Raw genomic sequence first — 19,480 nt, 5'->3', positions numbered from 1 at the left:
GATGTGGGGACCAGGAGAAGATGGCGGAAGAGTAAGATGCAGAGATCAACTTCCTCCTCACAGATACATCAGAAATATATCTACACGTGGAAATGCTCCTATAGAACACCTAATGAATGTTGGCAGAAGACCTCACACCTCCCAAAAGGCAAGAAACTCTCCATGTACCTGGGTACGTAGGGCAAAAGAGAAAACAGAGACAAAAGAATAGACACAGGACCTTCACCAGTGGGAGGGAGCCATGAAGGGGGAAAGGTTTCCAAACAATAGGAAGCCCCTTTGTGGGCAGAGTGTGGGTGGCAGAGCGGGGACCTTCGGAGCCATAGAGCAGAGAGCAGCAACAGGGGTGCAGAGGGCTAAGCGGAGAGATTCACACACAGAGGATTGGTGCCAAACAGCACTCACCAGCCTGAGAATAGTATGCTCAACCGCCAAGGTGGGTGGGGGCTGGGAGCTGAGGCTCGGGCTTTGGTCAGTGAGCAGGGGAATGACTGGGGTTGGTGGCATGAACACAGCCTGAAGGGGGCTAGTGCACCACGCCTAGCTGGGAGGGTGTCTGGGAAAAAGTCTGGACCTGCTGAAGATGTAAGAGACTTTTTCTTCCCTCTTTGTTTCCTGGTGTGAAAGGAGAGGGGATTAAGAGTGCTGCTTAAAGGAGCTCAAGAGACAGGAGCAAGCCGCAGCTAACAGCACAGACCCCAGAGACGGGCACGAGACACTAAGGCTACTGCTGCCACAACCAAGAAGCCTGTGTGTGAGCACAGGTCACTTTCCACACCTCCCCTCCTGGGAGCCTGTACAGCCTGCCACTGCCAGGGTCCTGTGACCCAGGGACAACTTCCCTGGGAGAATTCATGGCAATCCTCAGGCTGGTGCAATGTCATGCTGGCCTCAGCCGTGGCAGGCTTGCCCTGCATCCATAGCCCTGCCTCACCCTGGCCTGAGTGAGCCAGAGCACAGGAATCAGCTGCTCCTTTAACCCCGCCCCAGAAGAGCAGACACCCTCAGGAGACCTACACACAGACATGGGTCCAAATCCAAAGCTGAAGCCCGGGAGCTGTGGGAACAAAGAAGAGAAAGGGAAATCTCTCCCAGCAGCCTGAGAAGCAGTGAATTAAATCTCCATAATCAACTTGATGTACCTGCATCTGTGAAATACCTGAATAGACAATGAATCATCCTAAATTGAGGAGGTGGACTGTGAGCAAGATATATTATTTTTCCCCTTTTACTCTTTTTGTGAGAGTGTATGCGCATGCTTCTGTGTGAGATTTTGTCTGTATAGCTTTGATTTCACCATTTATCCTAGGATTCTGTCCGTCCATTTCTTTTTTATTCTTTTTTTCTTTTACTTTAAAATTTTTTTCATAACAATTATTTTTTTTATTTTAATAATGTTATTTTATTTTATCTTACTTTATTTGGTTTCATTTTATCCTCTTTCTTTATTTCTTTCTAATTTTTCTCACTTTTATTCTGAGCCGTGTGGATGAAAGGATCTAGGTGCTCCAGCCAGGAGTCAGTGCTGTGCATCTGAGGTGGGATAGCCGACTTCAGGACACTGGTCAACAAGAGCCCGCCCAGCTCCACATAATATCAAATGGCAAAAATCTCCCAGAAACCTCCATCTCAACTCCAAGATCCAGCTTCACACAATGACCAGCAAGCTACAATGCTGAACACACTATGCCAAAAAACTAGCAAGACAGGAACACAGCCTCATCCATTAGCAGAGAGTCTGCAGAAAATAATAATAAGGGCACAGGCACCCCAAAACATGCCACCAGACGTGGACCTGCCCACCAAAAAGACAAGATCCAGCCTCATCCACTAGAACACAGGCACTAGTACCCTCCACCAGGAAGCCTACACAATCCACTGAACAAAACTTAGCCACTGAAGACAGGCACCAAAAACAATGGGAACCACGAACCTGCAGCCTGTGAAAAGGAGACCCAAAACACAGTAAGATAAACAAAATGAGAAGACAGAAAAACACACAGCATATGAAGGAGCAAGGTAAATATCCACCAGACCTAACAAATGAAGAGAAAATAGTCAGACTAACTTAAAAAGGAATTCAGAATAATGATAGTAAAGAAGATCCAAAATCTTGGAAGTAGAAGAGAGAAAATACAAGAAACATTTAACAAGGACCTAGAAGAACTAAACAGGAAGCAAGCAATGATTAACAACACAATAAATGAAATTAAACATACTCCAGAAGGGATCAATAGCAGAATAACTGATTCAGAAAAACGGATAAGTGACCTGGAAGATAAAATAGTGGAAAAAACTACTGAAGAGCAAATCTTAAAAAATGAAAAAAATGACAAGAACTTAGCACAGTCTCAGAGACCTCTGGGACAACATTAAATGCACCAACATTCATATAATAGGTGTCCCAGAAGAAGAGAAAAAGAAAGGGACAGAGAAAATATTTGAACAGACTGCAGTTGAAAACTTCCCAAATATTGGAAAGGAAATAGTGAATCAAGTCCAGGAATCACAAAGAGTCCCACACAGGATAACTCCGAGGATAAACGTGCCAAGACACATATTATTCAAAATATCAAAAATTAAATACAAAGAAGATATACTAAAAGCAACAAGAGAAAAGCAACTAAAAACACACAAGGGAATCTCCACAAGGTTAACAGCTGATCTTTCAGCAGAAACTCTGCAAGCAAGAAGGGAGAGGCAAGACATATTTAAAGTAATGAAAGAGAAAAACCTACAACCAACATTACTCTACACAACAATGATCTCATTCAGATTTGATGGAGAAATTAAAACCTTTACAGACAAGCAAAAGCTAGGAGAGTTCAGCACCACCAAACCAGCTTTACAACAAATGCTAAAGGAACTTCTCTAGGCAAGAAACACAAAAGAAGGAAAAGACCTACAATAACAAACCCAAACCAATTAAGAAAATGGGAATAGGAACATGCATATCAATAATTACCTTAAATGTAAATGGACTAAATGCTCCCACCAAAAGACACAGAGTGGCTGAATGGATACAAAAACAAGACCTATATATCTGCTGTCTAAAAGAGATGCACTTCAGACCTAGGGACACACACAGACTGAAAGTGAGGGGATGGAAAAAGATATTTCATGCAAATGGAAATCAGAAGAAAGCTGGAGTAGCAATTGTCACATCAGACCAAATAGACTTTAAAATAAAGACTATTAGAAGAGACAAAGAAGGACACTACATAATGATCAAGGGATCGATCCAAGAAGAAGATATAACAATTGTAAATATATATGCACCCAACCTAGGAGCACCTCAATACATAAAGCAAATACTAACAACCATAAAAGCAGAAATCGACATTAAAACAATCATTCTACGGGACTTTAACACCACACTTTCACCAATAGACATATCATCCGAAATGAAAATAAATGAGGAAACACAAGATTTAAATGATACATTAAACAAGATGGAGTTAATTGATATTTATAGGACATTCCAACCAAAAACAACAGAATACACATGTTTCTCAAGTGCTCATGGAACATTCTACAGGATAGATCATATCTTGGGTCACAAATCAAGCCTTGGTAAATTTAAGGAAATTGAAATTGTATCAAGTATCTTTTCCGACCACAGTGCTATGAGACTAGATATAAATTACAGGAAACGATCTGTAAAAAATACAAACACATGGAGGCTCAACAATACACTACTTAATAACCAAGAGATCACTGAAGAAATCAAACACAAAATGAAAAAATACCTAGAAACAAATGACAATGGAAACACGAGAACCCAAAACATATGGGATGCAGCAGAAGCAGTTTTAAGAGGGAAGTTTATAGCAAAACAATCCTGCCTTAAGAAAACGGGAAACATCTCAAATAAACAACCTAACCTTGCACCTAAAGCAATTAGAGGAAGAAGAAGAAGAAGAACAACAACAACAAAAAAAAAAAGTTAGCAGGAGGAAAGAAATCATAAAGATCACATCAAAAATAAATGAAAAAGAAATGAAGGAAACGATAGCAAAGATCAATAAAACTAAAAGTTGTTTTTTTGAGAAGATAAAAAAAATGATAAACCATGAGCCAGACTCATCAAAAAAAAAAAAGGGGAGAAGACACAAATCAATAGAATTAGAAATGAAAAAGGACAAGTAACAACTGACACTTCACAAATACAAAAGATCATGAGAGATTACTACAAGCAACTCTATGCCAATAAAATGGACAACCTGGAAGAAATGGACAAATTTTATGAAATGCACAACCTGCTGAGAATGAACCAGGAAGAAATAGAAAATATGAGCAGACCAATCACAAGCACAGAAAGTAAAGCTGTGATTAAAAATCTTCAAAAAAAAAAAAAAATAAGCACAGGACCAAATGGCTTCACAGGCGAATTCTGTCAAATATTTAGAGAAGAGCTAACACCTATCCTTCTCAAATTCTTCCGAAATATAGAAGAGGGAAGAACACTCCCAAACTCATTCTATGAGGCCACCATCATCCTGATACCAAAACCAGAAAATGATGGCACAAAGAAAGACAAATACAGGCCAATATACTGATGAACATAGATGCAAAACTCCTCAACAAAATACTAGCAAACAGAACCCAGCAGCACATTAAAAGGATCATACACCATAATCAAGTGCAGTTTATTCCAGGAATGCAAGGATTCTTCAATATAGGCAAACCAATCTATGTGATACACCATATTAACAAAATGAAGGAGAAAAACCATATGATCGGACTTCCCTGGTGGTGCAGTGTTTGAGAGTCCACCTGCCGATGCAGGAGTCACGGGTTTGTACCCCAGTCCGGGAAGATCCCACATGCCGCAGAGTGGCTGGACCTGTGAGTCCTGGCCAATGAGCCTGCGCATCCGGAGACTGTGTTCCGCAACGGGAGGGGCCACAGCAGTGAGAGTCCCGCATACCTCAAAAATAAATAAATAAATAAATAAATACATATGATCCGGTCAATAGATGCAGAGAAACCTTTCAACAAAATTCAACACCCATTTATGATAAAAACCCAGAGAAAGTAGGTATAGAGGGAATTTTCCTCAACATCATAAAGGCCATATATGACGAACCCACAGCCAGCATCATCCTCAATGGTGAAAAACTGAAACCATTGCCACTAAGATCAGGAACAAGACAAGGTTGCCCACTCTCACCACTCTTATTCAACATAGATTTGGAAGTTTTAGCTACAGCAATCAGAGAAGAAAAGGAAATAAAATGAATCCAAATAGGAAAAGAAGAAGTAAAGCTGTCACTGCTTGCAGATGACATGATACTATATATAGAGGATCCTAAAGATGTTACCAGAAAACTACTAGAGCTAATCAGTGAATTTGGTAAAGTAGCAGAATACATAATTATTGCACAGAAATCTCTGGCATTCCTATATACTAATGATGAAAAATCTGAAAGTGAAATTAAGAGAACACTCCCATTTACCATTGAAAGAAAAAGAATAAAATACCTATGCATAAACCTACCTAAGGAGACAAAAGACCTTTAAGCAGAAAATTATAACACCCTGATGTATGAAATTAAACATGATACAAATAAATGGAGAGATATACCATGTTCCGGGATTGGAAGTATCAACATTGTGAAAATGACTACTACTACCCAAAGCAATCTACTGATTCAATGCAATCCCTTTCAAACCACCACTGACATTTTTCACAGAACTAGAAAAAAAATTCACAATTTGAATGGAAACACAAAAGACCCCAAATAGCCAAAGCAATCTTGAGAATGAAAAATGGAGCTGGAGGAATCACGCTTCCTGACGTCAGACCATAATACGAAGCTTCAGTAATCAAGACAGTATGCTACTGGCACAAAAACAGAAATATAGATCAATCGCAAAGGATAGAAAGCCCAGAGATAAAGCCTCGCACATATGGTCACCTTATCTTTGATAAAGGAGGCAAGAATATACAGTGGAGAAAAGACAGCCTCTTCAATAAGTGGTGCTGGGAAAACTGGACAGGTACATGTAAAAGTATGAAATTAGAACACTTCCTAACACCAAACACAAAAATAATATCAAAATGGATTAAAGACCTAAATGTAAGGCCAGACACTATCAAACTCTTAGAGGAAAACATAGGCAGAACACTCTATGACATAAATCACAGTAAGATTCTTTTTGACCCACCTCCTAAAGAAAAGGAAATAAAAACAAAAATAAACAAATGGGACCTAATGAAACTTAAAAGCTTTTGAACAGCAAAGGAAACCATAAACAAGACCAAAAGACAACCCTCAGAATGGGAGTAAATATTTGCAAATGAAGCAAGTGACAAAGGATTAATCTCCAAATCTACAAGCAGCTTATGCAGTTCAATAACAAAAAAAAAAAAACAAAAAACAAACAACCCAATACAAAAATGGGCAGAAGACCTAAATAGACATTTCTCCAAAGAAGATACACAGACTACCAACAAACACATGAAATAATGCTCAACGTCATTAATCATTAAAAAAATGCAAATAAAAACTACAATGAGATATCATCTCACACCAGTCAGAATTGCCATCATCAGAAAATCTAGAAACAGTAAATGCTAGAGAGGGTGTGGGGAAAATGGAACCCTCTTGCACTGTTGGTGGGAATGTAAATTGATACAGCAACTATGGAGAACAGTATGGAGCTTCCTTAAAAAAACTAAAAATAAAATTACCATACGACCCAGCAATCCCACTACTGGGCATATACCCTGAGACAATTAAATTCAAAAAGAGTAACGTACCAAAATGTTCATTGCAGTTCTCTTTACAATAGCCAGGACATGCAAGCCACCTAAGTGTCCATCAACAGATGAATGGATAAAGAAGATGTGGCACATATATACAATGGAATATTACTGAGTCATAAAAAGAAACAAAATTGAGTTATTTGTAGTGAAATGGATGGACATAGTCTGTCATACAGAGTGAAGTAAGTCAGAAAGAGAAAAAAATAAATACCGCATGCTAATACATATCTATTGAATCTAAGAAAAAAAATAGGTCATGAAGAACCTAGGGATAAGATGGGAAGATAGACACAGTCCTACTAGAGAATGGACTTGAAGATATGGGGAGCGGGAAGGGTATGCCGTGGCAAAGAGAGAGAGTGTTATGTACATATATACACAACCAAACGTAAATTAGATAGCTAGTGGGAAGCAGCCGCATAGCACAGGGACATCAGCTCGGTGGTTTGTGACCACATAGAGGGGTGGGATAGGGAGGGTGGGAGGGAGTTAGACACAAGATGGAAGCAATATGGGAACATATGTATGTGTATAACTGATTCACTTTTTTATAAAGCAGAAACTTACATACCATTGTAAAGCAATTATACTCCAATAAAGATACAAAAGAAAAAGAAAATATGGTATATATATACAGTGGAATATTAATCAACCATAAAAAGGAACAAAATTGGGTCATTTGTAGAGACGTGGATGCATGTAGAGACTGTCATACAGAGTGAAGTAAATCAGAAAGATAAAAACAAATATCATATATTAATGCATATGTGTGGAATCTAGAAAAATGGTACAGAAGAACCTCTTTGCAGAGAAGAAATTGAGACACAGAAGTGGAGAAATAAATGTATGGACACCAAAGTGGGAATGCAGTGGGGGGTGGTGTTTGTGGTGTGATGAATTGGGAGATTGGGATTGACATGTATACACTGATGTGTATAAAATGGATGACTAAAATGAAAATGAATAAATAAATAAATAAACATTTATAAAAGCCATAAGGATGAGAGCAATATATAATATAATAAAATAAATAAATATACAGTCCTGGAAATCTATATAGTCAAATAAGTAGAAACTTCAAAGAAGTGGAAAATCCAATATCCAATGAATTTATGAAAATATGATTAACTTTACTTATTAGAGAATTGACAATCAAAACCACAATGAGACACTAATTCACATATCAGTCTCTCTAATTGTTTTCCTTCTTAATTTTCTTGGCTAGTATTGTGATGTCCTCTTCAGAATATATTTTTAAATTGGCTTATTAAATTTTATTCAAAAACATGGCAGAATCGAGAATTGACACATTGAGTATAGTTAATCCCTCAATCCAGAAAAATTATTTCCATTTAGTTGTCTTCTTTTATGTAGTTCAAAAAAGTTTGATAGTTCACCTTATATAGATTTTGTACATATTTTATCATTTTTATTCCTAAGTAAATGGAATTATTCTCTTAGGAAATCTAGGACAGGTATTGTGGTAATTGGCCTTCCATGAATACTAAAAAAAAAAAAAACCTTCAATATTCTGACATTTATAATTTTTTTAGTTCTCAATCTACTCATCCAAGAAAACTTTATACAAGAGAAGAACAATTTGCTTTAAAAATGAACAATCAGGGAATTAAAAGTTGCTCTCAGAAACTAAAAATATGTTTTTAATAATAGTTCAGACATTAGACATTAGATAGAGTGGAAGATAATATAAATGTCTCTCTGAAAGCAGGAGATTGTAATGTTTTGCAAATAATCTATCTGCTTACCTCTATTCACAGCCCCTTTGAAGCAAGCAGAAGCTAATAACAGGTTCTGGCAAAAGGAACACATTTATGTTACAGACTGAAGCATAGAAGAGAGAGTTTGAGTTATTTATGCCTGCTATAGTAATAATAGGAAACCTCATACTTGGATAACAGAGCTACAAGATCAAAGCTGCTTGAAATGTTCTGTGACATTTTTAGGTACATTTTCAACAACACCTTTTTGTTCTCTCAGATAGTATAATACAATGCAAAGGGAAGCATTACACATAAACTATTTTATCAGTGGATATTTTGACTAGTAAGTCTCTATATCTCTATGACTATTGATTTTTTTTTGAAGAAAATTTAGCCTAGACAATTTAAGAGGAAAGTGTTCAAAAAGTACTGGCTAAACTATCTATATAGTTGGAAATTTAAGCCTGTCCACATATAGTCATGAATGGAACAACCCGTTTTAGCGTGGTAAACATTTTAATTCAGGTTTACATGCTCTTACTCTTAGAAGCTATAGATTAGAAGAAATAATACATTATTTAATGATAGACCAAAGATTAAAATATGACTATTAAAGATCAACATACCTACATTATTTTAATGCAGTAAGAAGCAAGTTCAGAAAATATGATTATTTCCTTTTCACACAGACAATTTTTAAAACAGAGATTGACACATGTACTGGAAGGTCCAATGAGTTTTTCTTGTCCAAACAACCTCACCCTTTAATTCTATTCTCTCAAATGAGAAAATCTACTCTTTTTAATCAATAGTATGTGCATTAATTCAAACCATGTCTTGCTCCCTCTTAGGAACTCTATGAATTTCTAACTTCCTGTGATCACCTTTGAGATTTGTGCCCCTGCTGAATAACTGAAGCATACCAGAAAACACTACGTTTTTGTGTACTTTTTCTTTTTTAAAACACTAACATGAGCCAAAAGGAATTTGCTAAATACAGGGTGAGTGTTTCATAACTCTTCAAAAAGTTATAGCATGGGTTCTTAATGCAACATAACATATTAGTCAATATAAAACTTTTGAAATACAAGAGAAAAATAAAATGTATCCTTAAAAATTAAAATGAAGGAGATTATGGAATCAAGAAAACATCCTGGTGATTAAGAAAAATTAAGTAATAATGTACACCCACTCCAAACCACACACTCACAAAACCAATGCAAAAGATCATCTTAGTTGGGAGTAAATTTTTACAAGTATTACACTTTTTAAAGGCAACAGGTTACACACATGCTTTTATAAATGTTCAGTTATTATAAAACAAGGAAAACACTTTAGTAATTATATTCATTAATATATCAAATAAAAGGATTTTAAATAGTGTGGGTTGTAGTTTTTAAGGTGAGGGTATATAGTTTTAAATGTAAATAATCCATTCCAAATGGACAATATCATGATTTCAATAGGCAGTTTATTTTTAATTGGTATTTAGATCATTCTAAGTTATTAATTACTTTATTTAGGTGTAATGAGGTATAATTTATATGCAATAAACATTATTTTAAACATATAATTCAATAAGTTTTGAAAAATGTATGAGTTCAAAATTACTAAAATCAAGACAAAGAACCTTTCCTTCCTCCACATCGCTGGTACAAAGCAATGACTTATGTTTCTGCTGTTATTGTTTTGCCTTTACTAGAACTTCATATAATGGAATCTTACAATTCTTAGACTCATTTTTCAAGATTTTTGCTCTTAGCATAATGCTTTTGAAATAATTCTATATAGTTGTATGATCAATAATCATTTCTTTTTTTAATTGAACATTTTATTGAGATAATTATAGATTTGTGTGCAGTTGTAAGAAATAACATGGAGAGATCCTGTGTTTGCTGTACCCAGTTCCCCACAGTGATAACATCTTGAAAACCTATAGCACCACATCACAACTAGGGAATTCACATTCATACAATATACCTATCTTATTTAGATGTTTTTGTTTTATTTGTATTTGTGTATGTCTGTGTGTGAATTTAATTCTACACAATTATCATATGAGTACGTAGGTTTATATATTCACCACTGCAGTCAGAAGAGTTCCATCAGCATAAGGCTCCCTCATGATCCCTTTTATATACACACATACCTCCTGCCTGTCCAGCCCCAATTGCAAAACTTTGGCAACAACTAATCTGTCCTACATTCCTAAAAATTTGGCATCCTAAAATTGTTTTTTTGTTGTTGTTTTTGTTACACGGGCCTCTCACTGTTGTGGTCTCTCCCATTACGGAGCACAGGCTCCAGGAGCTCCGGCTTAGCGGCCATGGCTCATGGGCCCATCTGCTCCGCGGCATGTGGGATCTTCCCAGACTGGGGCATAAACCCGTGTCCCCTGCATCGGCAGGCAGACTCTCAGCCACTGTGCCACCAGGGAAGCCCTTAAAATTGTTTTTTAAGTGGAATCAGGCAATAGGTAACCTTTGGGATTGGTACTTTTTTCACTTAGTATAATTTACTGGAGATTCATCCACGTTGTTGGATGTAACAATATTTATTCATTTTATTGCTGAGGAGTACTGCATGATACATCAGTTTGCTAGGGCTGCCATAACAAAGAGTCACAAACTCTGTGGCTTATAAAACAGAAATTCATTGTCTCACAGTTCTGGAAGCTAGAAGTCTAAAATCAAATGTCAGTGATGTTGGTTCCTTCTGAGGGCTGTGAGAGAAGGAGCTCTTCCAGGCCTTTCTCCTTAGATTGTAGATGGCTGTTTTCTCCCTACATGTTCACATTGCCTTTCCTCTGTATGTGCCTCTGTGTTCAAATCTCCCCTTTTTGTAAAGATGCCAGGTGTATTTGATTAAGACCTCATTTTAAAATGACCTCATTTTAACTTGATTCCTTCTGCAAAGATATTATCTCCAAAAATAACGTCATATTATGAGGCACTGAGAGTTAGGACTTTAAGATATAATTTGGGGGGGTACAAAATTCAACCTATAACAATTCACCTACTCACCCTGCAAAATCCATATCCTTCTGATATGTAAAATATATTCACCCTATTTCAACATCCCCAAAATTTTTAACTCATTCCTGCATTAATTCTAAATCCAAAATTTCATCAAAATGTCATCTATATCATGTATGAAGGATATTCAAGGTATAAGTCAACTGCAGGCAAAATTCATCTCCAACTATATCCTGTGAAACCAGAAAATTAGTTGTCTGCTTACAAACTACAATGACAGGACAGGTATTGGGTAGATATTTCTATTCCAAAATGGAGAAATTAGAAGAAAGAAAGGGATCATAAGTCAGGTCCCAAGCAACTCCAAAACATAGCAAGGCAAATGCCATTTTTAAGACAATTCTTTTAGAACGCTTTTAGGTTCAAGCAAAATTGAAAAAGTACAGAAATTTCTCAGATACACCCTGCTCCCACACATGCATTGCCACCACAATTATCAACATTCCTCATGAGAGTGGTACATTTGTCACAATTGATGGACACATCATCTTCACCCAAAATCTGTAGATTACATTACAGTTCATCCTTCACATTGAACATTCTACATGTAGACAAGTGTAAGGTAACATGTATCTATCCTTATGGTGTCATACAGAATATTTTCACTGCTCTAAAATTCCTCTGTAATATACATGATGACTATAGTTAACTCTGCTGTATGAAATAGAAGAAAGTTGTTAAGACAGTAGATCCTAAGTGTTCTCATTACAAAGAGAATTTTTAAAATTTTCTTTTTATTTTATCTATATGAGATGATGGATGTTAACTGAACTTACAGTGGTAATAATTTTAAAACATATGTAGATTAAACTACCATGCTGTATATCTTAAACTTACACAGTGATTTATGTGTATTATATAGCTTTTTTTTTTTGTGGTACATGGGCCAATCATTGTTGTGGCCTCTCCCATTGTGGAGCACAGGCTCCGGATGCACAGGCTCAGCGGCCATGGCTCATGGGCCCAGCTGCTCCATGGCATGTGGGATCTTCCTGGACTAGGGCCTGAACCCTTTTGTCCTGCATCAGCAGGCGGACTCTCAACTACTGTGCCACCAGGGAAGCCCCTATAGCATATTTTTACTACCCTAAGTATCCTCTGTTCTCTGCCTATCCATCCTCCCACCCACAACCCCTGGCAAAAACTGATCTTTTTATTGTCTCCAGAGCTTTACCTTTTCCAGAATCATAGAGTTGGAATCATACAGTTTATAGCCTTTTCAGATTGCCTTATTTTACTTAGTAATATGCATTTAAGTTTCCTCTACATCATCATGGCTTGATAGCTCATTTCTTTTTAGCATTGAATAATATTCCACTGTCTAGATTGACAGTTTATTTATCCATTCACTTACTGAAAGACATCTTGTTTTTTTCCAAGTTTTGCAATTATAAATAAAGCTTCCATAAACATCTGTATACATGTTTTTGTGTGGACAAATTTTCCACTCCTTTGAGTAAATAAGTTGTGCAATTGCTGGATTATATGGTAAAAGTACATTTCGTTTTGCAAGAAACTACCAAATTCTCTTCCAAAGTGGCTGTACCATTTTGCATTTCCATCAGCTACTTATGTCCACATCCTCGCCTGCACTTGTTGTTATCAGTGTTTTGGCCATTCTAATAGGTGTGCAGTGGTTTCTCATTGTTTTAATTTGCTTTTCCCTGATAGTACATTATATAGAGAATCTTTTTATGTAAAAAATAAAAGTTTCATTAGATCTAAATTACATTAGTCCTTAAGAGTCAAGAATAATCATTTTTGGCTTGATACTCAGCTCTCCAGGTCCAGTGGATAAGACACACTGGGACAGAAGTCCTTCTGAACCTACCAGGTAATGGTCTCACTTTCCTGACCCACTGGGGTGGAATCCAGCCCACAGCTTTGCCAGGAAGAAGTTGTGGTCCCAAGGCTCTGGGAAGCCCTGTCTTCAAAGCTTGTGGTGGCCCCATTGTCAAGGTAGTCCTCTGCCTCAGCACATGCATTATTAACCATCAATCATAAACTTGCAGTGATTAAGCCAATGTGTTATTATCCCACACTGTGACAGATAATCCAATATAATTTAAAAAGAAACTCAGAAACAGACTCATGAATATATAAAATCTTACTATGTGACAGAAGTGGCATACAGCTTAGTGAGAAATAATTAAATATTTACTAAATTATAATGGGTTAACTGATTATGGATTTGGGGAAAATAAAAGTTCATCCATATATTACACATAAAATCTAACAGCAGGGACATACATATATCCCTAGCTGTGTTCTTTGACATGGTTCCTAGAAAACATATAAAAATATCCATTTACAAGGGAATGGTTAAATAATTTGTGGTACATTCATTTAAAAGGTTTATGTACATATAGCTGTTAAAATAAAAAATCTATAATTTTATTCATAAAATATAAAAGAATCTCAGGAAATTTATGGAGAGAATATGTAATATTATTTATATAAATCTTCAAAATATATAAATTTTAATAATACATTTTTAAAAATATACATTTATATGTATATATAAAACTAAAATGAAAAAGCAATTTTATTTTTTAAAGAACAATGATAAGCAAGAAATTCACCAGGGTTTATCTTTTGGTATAAAGAAAAGATTTACCTATGAAAAGAGAAATCATAGGGAATTTCAAAAGAAGTAGTAATATTCTATTTCTTAAACTGACTGATGAATACTAGTCTAGGTGTTTTATTATCCTTATACTCCATGTATTTTTATTCTTTATAAGCAGAAAATAGATTAGAATAAAACAATTTTAAAAACTGCCATACAGTTGGATACATGAAGTGTGCAGGACAGCAAGCAGAGAGACCGGTAAAGAGACTAGTTTAATAATATAGGTTACATGTGAGGATATGAATTTTGGCATTAATATTAGTGATGGATATGGATAGAATAAATACTTAGGAGATAAGATCAATGGAATTGCAGTGTCAAGCATATCAGTTAGAATTCAGTGCAGAAAATAGAAAATAAAGTTTTTAAACAGAAAAAAAAATACTACAAACAGGAAAAGGTTAAATGCTCATATTCTAGACTGGGCTTTTGGAGTGACTCAAAGAACAACAGAGAAATGATCTATTAAAGGAAATTTTATCTTTGAGATCAAACTAGAGCTGTATGCATGTAGTAGTCACTGCTTCAACCATCTCTCCCCAAAACTAGATGATAAGCACCAAAAGCTGTTTCCCAATAATTAGGAAACAAGATCAATAATACTGTATTTAAACATATTTTTTATACCCACTGCACTAGAGAAAGTAATCTGGAACAATGTTACAGGAAAGCATCACATTTCCAAATTTTATTTGTGAAAAGGAACCCCTCAGGGTCACAGAAAGTTGTCCAATACCTCATTTTCCTTCAAAATCTCAGAAGAGTGAATCTAATTAGTGAACTTAATTCATAATAAAAATCCCTATTTTCATGGAAGACTTAGAAATGTGTTTTTGAGCTTCCCACACTCTCACACACACACACACAAAAAGCAATAAAAATTGGTTAAGCCTATTCAAAGGAAGTACAACAGAATTTTTAAATTAGGGAGGAACTTAGATTGTGTCTCGTTTCTGACTTTTGCTGCTGTGTAGATGATACTGCCATTCAGTATGATAATGAATACAGATTTTATTTTTTTCAGTGGAGAAGTATAAGATACTATAACTTGGGAGAGTAATTTGATCTGGGGATAGAGTATATAGATGGTAACTAAAACCATGAGGCAGACGTAATTATCAGGAAGCATGTGTAAGGTGAGAAGAAAACAGGTCCTATGACTTGGAAAATATCAGCGTTTACAGAGCAAGCAAAAGACTCTTAGTTATGTATCAAAGTCAACATTTGAATCCATACTTATCTCACTCTTTGAAGTCCATAATTTTATTGTTAATAATCTATTGCTTTTCACTTACATGGTTACATTTTTATTTAGAAAGATAATTATGCTATCAGCTTAGATAGTGGGTCATCTGTAAGCTTTCAAAACCATTCATTTGTAACAATATCAATGATTTTTTTTCAAATAAACATATTAATTCTAGAAACTGAATATTTCATAATAACAACAGTGTTGAAAGGTAAGAATTTAAAATTTTAAATATTGTCTCAGGGAACATGAGGTGATTCTCAGTTTCAGTCATTTTTATCAATCTGAGAATTGATAAAAATCAATCCCAGTGTTAAGATTTTAAGAAAAACGGAGTGTAAGTAATAATGAAGAAACTGGATTGGTAGAACTTCTATGTAAACAATGTAAAGTTGAAATAACACTTCACCAGAGTCCAAATAGCCTGAGTCATGTTCTCAACTATGGCTCTTTACTGTCCTTATATACTTCTTTATTTCATCTCTCTGTCCTTTGACATTCTCAACTATCTACCTTGAGTTTGCATGATATTCTTAATGCCTGAAAGAAGAAACAACAGTGTACATAAGAGTTAATTTGAATTATTTCAGATCTTTCACTTACATATTTTAATAGTCATCTTTTTGCTATTTCAAGCCTCATGCATTTGTATATAGTTTCTCTGTTATGAATCATACTCCTTCACCAAAACTTGTTTAATTAATGAAAACTCTCTCTGCCCCTTCTTTTCTTTCTTTGTACATTTTCTGTTTCCCTTGACTTCCCAAACAGTACTTTATCTGTGATAACTACTCTCCCATCATTTTAATAAGTTTCTGTCTCCTCAGATGTGTTGAATGAGGGACCAGAAATATAAATTCTATAAACTTTGTCATTTTTGTTTATATAGCTGCCTTGTACTAAATTGCAAATTCCCTGAATTTACCTTTGCTGTCTTATTCATCTTTATATCTTTAGCTTTTAGCTCAATAGCTGGCCATATATCTGGAATCTAGAAATACTTGTTGACAAGATGAGTAATTTGATTCATTGTATAAACACAAAACAAGAAGATGTATAATAAATAATATGAAATTATGTAGAAGAGGACCAAATTCTTTCTCAACCACTGACAGAATTAGTGAGCATAGGAGACCATACAGTGACACAAGGCAGGAGAGAAAGATATTTGGAAGAAGAAAGGGTATAAAATCAAACCCAGAGAGTACAACTGAATATTACCTTCTCATAAGTTTGAGTTTTAGTACTCAAAAGACATCCTATTATTTGTAGGTCACAAGGGAACTAGTGACACAAAACGGGTGTGCAATACTAAAAATTATCTAGTTGACACGGAGTTGGGAATTCTACTCTTTGGGAAATTTGATTTATGTGAGAAACACCAGTAGTTCTCACAAAGCTCAAATGCATACTCAGCACTACCCAGTAATTCTACTTGCTTTCTCTAATATCTTGGATTTTCCTTTTACCAGAACAACTATTTCACACCTTCTAGTCTCTCCTCAAACCACCAATATTAGTTTATTTTCAGTCTGATATGATGGCTCTATTTCTTATTTCAAGCAACAAATAGAAATGATCTGATGACTCTCTTATCTTTCCACTTACAAACTTAGATGCATCTGTAACCAAATACTCTGCTCTTAATTTCTGTCAATATAGATGGAGTGTTCATGCTTCAACAGCAGGCCACAACATTTTTGTTTGGTTTTAAATATGATTTATTCTCACATTCTCAATTAATTCACTCTTATGAATGTCTCCTTTTCTGTATCATCAACTCTTTTCCCTATTAGATAATTCCTATCACCATAAATCATGCTGAGATTCATTAATTTAGTGAGATTCATTCATTCATTAATTTAGTGAGTTAACAAATATTTATTACTCTCTATTATATTTTTTCTAGTGCCAAGTATATAGTAGTAAACAAATAAAATTAAAATATCTGCTTTAATGGAGAAGGTAAAATAAACAACAAAGATAATATGTAACTGAACAAAATATATACTATCCAAAGTATATATTATATATAAAATATAAAGTATATATGCATAATATAACATTGAAAAAGTTAGAGGATGATAAGTGCTAAGGAAAAAAATAGAACATGGTAAGAGTATTTGAAAATGTTGGAGAAATGGTTCAAGTTTCAAGTGGATTGTCAGTATAGGCCTCATTGAGAAGAAAATATTTGAGCAAATATTTGGAAGAAGAAAGTAGGCTATGGAAATATCTGCAGGAAGAGACAAAGTTATAGTGTCCATCATGAAATGAACTACTCTTGACCCCACATTAACTTTCAGCTGCCATCCATTTTTCTCTTCTCTCAAAGTCACACTTCTTGAAAGAGATGTTTATAGTATTAATCTCCAGCTACTCAAATTATTTCCTCTTTTCTGTCTATTATAAGTGTTATTCCGTACTCCCTCAGTAGCCCTTGAGGCAGTTGTTGTAACATTCTTGTGGAAACACTTTCCTTTTTCGGCTACTCAAATACCAAACTCTCCTGGTTTTATTTCAAATTCACAAGCAGCACTTTATCAGTTGTTTGTTTTGTTTGCTTGTTTGTTTTGATGAATTCTCCTCTCCTGGTTGCCTTCTAAATATTGGAGTTTCTAAGGGTTCCATTCAAGGGCTTCTTCTTTTCTGTATCTCCACCTTCTTCACATAATCTCTTCCTATCCCAGGGCTTTAATTACCATTCATAATCTTGTGATTCCCAACCTTTTATACTAACTCTGGCTTCTCTCTTAATCTCTAGACTCATTTATCTAATCGCTTACTTGATATCTCTTGTGGATATCTAATAAGAACTTAAATCTTAACATGTCAAAAAGATAACAGGATTTCTCCTCAGCCCACCTGCCCTATCCAAGGTCTGCCCATCTCATGAAGTGTTACCATCATCCAACCAGGGTCTCAAGAAAAGGGAAAAGAGAAAACATCCTTTATTTATTCCTTTCTCTCACATCCCCACATCCAATAAACCACAAATATTATAGACTTTGCCTCCACAATATACCCCCAATATTTTCCACTTATATATACTTCTAGGCCTAGCCTTCTAATTTAATTTAGTATTATCTGTCATGTAGACTGATTCCTAACTGGTTTCACTGTTTCCATTTGTGATATCCTATACTGCTTTCTCCACACAACTACCTATGTGATCTTTTTTTTTTAAATGAATGAGTTCTCACATTCATTGAAGTCCATTAATTTCCATATAGATAGCTCCAGGGCATGTGAGATCAGGACAGGCACTGGATGACTCTGTGTCTTGCTAAGAAAAAATAACTAAACAGAGTCAATAAAGATTCTAATAAGCTGAGAGGCAAAAAGTAATCATATGCATTCCTACTGCAAACTTGCCTGGAAGAGCACAAGAAGCATCATCCAGATGCTTCAGTCAGCTTCTCAGTGTTTCCTAAGAAATGCCTACAAAGGTAGAAGACATACCTATTGAAAAAAAGGAAAATTTGAAAATATGGCAAAGGCAGACAAGGCCCATTATGAAAGGGAAATGAAAAACCTCTATCCCTTTTAAAGAAGAAAAAAAATATAGTACAAGGATCCCAGTGTACCCAAGGGGCTTCTGCTGAACTTTTTCTTGTTTTGTCTGAGTGTTACCCCAAAATCAAAGAGAACACCCTGCCCGGTTCATTGGTGATGTTTCAAAGAAAATGAGAAATGTGGAATAACATTGCTTCAGATGACAGGCAGACTTATGAAAAGAGGGTTGCTAAGGTAAAAGAAAAATAGAAAGAGGATATTACTGCATACCAAACTAAAAGAAAGCCTGAAGTAGTTTAAAAAAAAAAGGTAGAGTCTTCAAGATTGAAAATAAGCAGGAAAAGAAGAAGATAAGGAGGAGGAAGATGAAGATGAGAATGAAGAAAATGATGATGAATGTTAGCTTTAATATATTCTTTTCTTATCTAGAAATGTTTTGAACTCCCTGTACACAAATCACTCCTTAAAAAAAAAAACTGAAATGTAAACCTGTCTAAGATTTCTTTTTAAAATGTGCAGTGTCTTTCTTGTATAGTTAACATGCTACCAAATGTG

General features: G+C 35.4%; 1 pseudogene; it reads left to right on the top strand.

Annotated features, from left to right (window-relative positions):
* Positions 1-19,225, top strand: part of LOC132481616 (high mobility group protein B1-like) — a 55,258-nt pseudogene extending 36,033 nt beyond the window's left edge.
* The last annotated feature ends 255 nt before the right edge of the window (positions 19,226-19,480 follow it).

This window comes from Mesoplodon densirostris, chromosome X, assembly GCF_025265405.1.
Source record: "Mesoplodon densirostris isolate mMesDen1 chromosome X, mMesDen1 primary haplotype, whole genome shotgun sequence".
Lineage (NCBI taxonomy): Eukaryota > Metazoa > Chordata > Mammalia > Artiodactyla > Ziphiidae > Mesoplodon > Mesoplodon densirostris.
Note: the sequence above shows the minus strand (reverse complement) of the source record. Positions and strands in the feature narration are given on the sequence as shown.